Source organism: Balaenoptera acutorostrata, chromosome 7 (assembly GCF_949987535.1).
Source record: "Balaenoptera acutorostrata chromosome 7, mBalAcu1.1, whole genome shotgun sequence".
Lineage (NCBI taxonomy): Eukaryota > Metazoa > Chordata > Mammalia > Artiodactyla > Balaenopteridae > Balaenoptera > Balaenoptera acutorostrata.
Window position 1 is genome coordinate 23,169,813 of NC_080070.1, and position 4,146 is coordinate 23,173,958.

At 40.3% G+C, this 4,146-nt stretch overlaps 1 protein-coding gene across 1 annotated transcript in view; it reads right to left on the reverse strand.

Annotated features, from left to right (window-relative positions):
* Positions 1-4,146, reverse strand: part of LOC103017517 (carboxypeptidase A1) — a 78,147-nt gene that overhangs the window by 57,249 nt on the left and 16,752 nt on the right. The window lies entirely within an intron of this gene.

Here is a 4,146-nt window from a genome sequence, read left to right on the forward strand (position 1 = left end):
CAGACATTAGACTCTCAATAAATGCATGTTGAATAGTAAAACCTTTTTTTAAAAATATCTATATCTTTGTTAACATTTTTAAAAATTGGATTTCAGGTCCATAGAAATAGATTAAGTATAATCCTTGGTTAATGGCACGACTTCTTTGGTTATTTATTTAGCTGTTGAATTGGGGTTTTTCCCTGAAAAAAAAAAAGAAACATAACCTAAAACAAAAGCTAAGGTCCTTCATTTCACCATAGGGCCTTGACCCTTATCTCACCTCTGAGTCTCTCCCCATCTAAGGTAATCATCATTCAGAATCCCAGGTTCTTCATTTCCCTAGAAGTAGAGCCTGAGATGGGATTCTTGCTTAGGTGATTTACTGAGGGAGTTCTCAGGAGAAGGGGAGTTTGGGAAGCAGGGAGGGACAGGGGGAAAAAAAGCTAAGCAAGGATATGGAATCTGCTGGAGGCTGGATTCAGAGCTGTCAAGCATACACTGAACCACAGCATTGAATCTACCTTGAAGTAAAAGACTAGCTGTTTGTACCCCGAGTCAGGCAGTCATTGGCTGACGTGTGGGGAGGTGATAAAGAGAAAGCAGGTGCATGGCTTCCTAGGTAAGGCAGGCCCCATTTGGCTAAGGACAATTCTCCAGAGAAGGATGGGGCCTTGAGCTGTGGATAGGCAACACTCCTAGCAGCTGCGGATGAGTGCACTTGACTGGGAAAAGGGGTCTGAGCATGCCTACTATACCTTGCTTCCCTTCCCCCAACCCTTTTTACTGAGTTATAGCTGATTTACAATATTATATGTTTTAGGTGTACAACAAAGTGATTCATAATTTTTAAAGATTATACTCCATTTATATTTATTATAAAATATTGGCTATATTCCCTGTGTTGCACAATATATCCTCGTAGCTCATTTATTTTATACATAGTAGTTTGTACCTCTTAATCCCCTACCCCTATCTTGTCCCTTCCCTCTTCCCTCTTCCCTCTTCCCTCTCCCCACTGTTAACCACTGGTTTGTTTTCTATATCTGTGAGTCTGTTCTTTTTTGTTATATTCACTAGTTTGTTTTATTTTTCAGATTCCACATATAAGTGATAACATACAGTATTTGTCTTTCTCTGTCTGACTTATTTCACTATTGCTTCCCTTTTTTACACAGTTTTATCAAATTTTATGCCTTCCTTATAAGTGTATATGTATATATAAATTATATATATATATATATATATTTTTTTTTCCCAGTTATTTGGAACTTTCTAGAAAGGAAATCACACTAAATTTTGTTTTGACTGTAGTATAATATTCCAATTTGTGAAAATACCATACTTATTCACCCATTCTCCCACTGGTGGACTTTTAAGTTGTTTTTAGGTTTTTGCTATTATGAACAGTGTTGCTGTGAACATTCTCATTTATGTCTCCTGTTGAATACTACAAGAATTTCTTGGGTTTATGCCTGGGGTGGAATAGGTGGATCATAAAGTATGAACTTTAGAAGATAATGCCCAACTATTTTCCAAAGTGATTTTACTAAGTCACACACCGACCAATAATGTATAAAAGATCCTATTATCTACCTCCTCTCCAACTTTTTTTTTTTAATAGATCTTTATTGGAGTATAATTACTTCACAATACTGTGTTAGTTTCTGTTGCACAACAAAGTGAATCAGCCATATACATACACATGTCCCCATATCCCCTCCCTCTTGAGCCTCCCTCCCACCCTCCCTATCCCACCCCTCTAGGTCATTGCAAAGCACCTAGCCGATCTCCCCGTGCTTTGCTGCTGCTTCCCACCAGCCAACTATTTTACATTCGGTAGTGTATGTATGTCGATGCTACTCTCACTTCGCCCCAGCTTCACCCTCTCCAACTTTTTGACTTATGTAAATTGAATGAGTTTAAAATGGCATTTCATTTTGGTCTTGATTTGTACATCTTCCATCAGTAATCATCTCTTCCTGTTTTTATCAAAATACTTGTTACCTCTTAAGTGAAATGCTTGCTCATATCTTTTGTCCATTTTTCTATCAGATTATTTGTTCTTTTCTTACTGATGTGTAGGAGTTCTTTGCATCTCCTTCGTCTGTTGAGTGTATTATGAATGTTGTGACTATCTTCTCCTAGTTTGCAACTTTTCTCTCTTCATGGTGTCTTTTAATTAATAGCTCTTAATTTTATTATAGTCACAGATATTCTTTTATGGCTTTTTAATGCCTTGCTAATAAATCTTTCTCTTAAGGAATCTAAAGGACAATCTCAATCTTTGGGGTGGGCAGGGGGGTTCCACAAATAGAGCCAGGTTACAGGCGAGTCACAGAGGCAAGCATTGTCAGGTCTACTGAGGCATTGTCTGGTCTGAGGCAGCCCTGACTAGCCAGCACAAGCGACCAGCTGGCTGGCAGGTGTGTTCTGGTTATAGAATTGGATGTATCATGCTATTAGAGCTGGATACCATTAAAAATTCTAATCATAGACTGTAATTAACTTTCCTTGCTCTGACGCCCTGCTCACTAAACAACCTTCTGATTATAATTTGGCTTCCCATGTATCTTTGCCTACAGGGAGAGAATGTACTGTTCAGGCCGACGTGAGGATCCAATCCACTAAACAGTTACATGCCATGATGTAAGTTAATAAATTCGTATTCTGATTTTATCATCTGCCTCATCTGAGCCCTGTAGGCGTGAGTCAGCATCCCCAAGTCTAATCAATATGGATACAGAGAATATCAAGCCTCTGAGCTGAAAAACTAAGAACTAGACCCAGGACCAGAGCGAAATCACCAAGGTAACATTACCCTGGAGGCCCCTCGGCCTGATGGAGAAGGCCTTCCTACATGTCATGTGATGTGGACAGGGATTAAAACTGACTTTTGACATTATAAAGAGCTGCATATTCAAAACCATGGCTTGGTTCCATTCAGGTGAAGGCGAAGAATAGAGGATGATCAGGAGACTCATACTGAATATTTATTGGCTTATGAGCACACACCAGATGCTGCACAAATCCTAGGCAGAAGGATAAGATTTACAGACATGTTTGAAAAAGGCAAATTAAAAAAAAAAAAAAGAATAAAGAAAAAAGGCAGATGGTACATGCTAAGGAGGAATGTAGCAAGAGGAGCCTGACTGATGAATCCTTGCTCCACCTTGGTACTCATGGTCCAGGATGCAAAATAGAAAAAGGCAACTTTAAAGACCAAAAACAAAAACCAGGAGAAGAAAACACAAGCTACACCAGAGAACAAATTGTAGTGTGCCAGGGCAGGGAGATTACCCAGGCCGGAGGAGTGATTTAGGACCAGTAGGGTGAGAGAAAGATCTTTGAACTAAGTTCAAAAGGCAAAGTAGAGGGGAGCGCATTAGGACAGATAGGGATAATTTAGCAATCCTGCTATTAGATCACCACTTCATCCAGGGTTTCTGAGTGAGCAGTACCTATAAAGACACAGATCCCCTTCTGGGATCCCAGTTACACTGAACAATAAAGAGAAGAATGTGATCAGAACTGTAGTATCTGGGAATTTTTGGCCCAGTGATGAGAAGTGATCCTCTACTTTGTATTCAGACTAAGAATAAATAAACAAAAACAGAAAAGGGGGATGACCTATACTGATGACCCTTCGGGATTTATTTTTCAAAGAAAAATATGTTCAAGAAAAGTGAGATGTATTGAAGGAAATTATGCGTCATCTTCGAGACCAATCTAAAAGACAAACATTATCTCCCACAGCACTTCCCTTGGGGCCCCCACCAGAGCAAGGTCATGGGCGTGGCTAGATTGGATGAGGCTACAGAACCATTTCACATGTCCTTTTATTCTAAAAATGAGGTAGAGACAGGCCACCCAGGAAGGGTTGATCCCAAGTGTGGCCTGCCCACCCAGCTATGTGGAAGGAAAGGCATACAAAGGGCTCAGTGAAACAGCAGGACCAAAATACAGCAGGGTGGCAGAAGTGCTTCTCTAAGCACACCACCAGAATGCACAAACTTCAAGGAAGGGGGCTGGAGAGGGGCTGACCTGTGTTCTCTACAAAGCCAGAGGGCTCTGACTCACATGTGAAGGAATAAGCTCCCTTTAATACTGGCCTCAGTGTGTGTGTGTACATGTGGATAAATAAATGTAGACAGAGCGGGCTCTCTT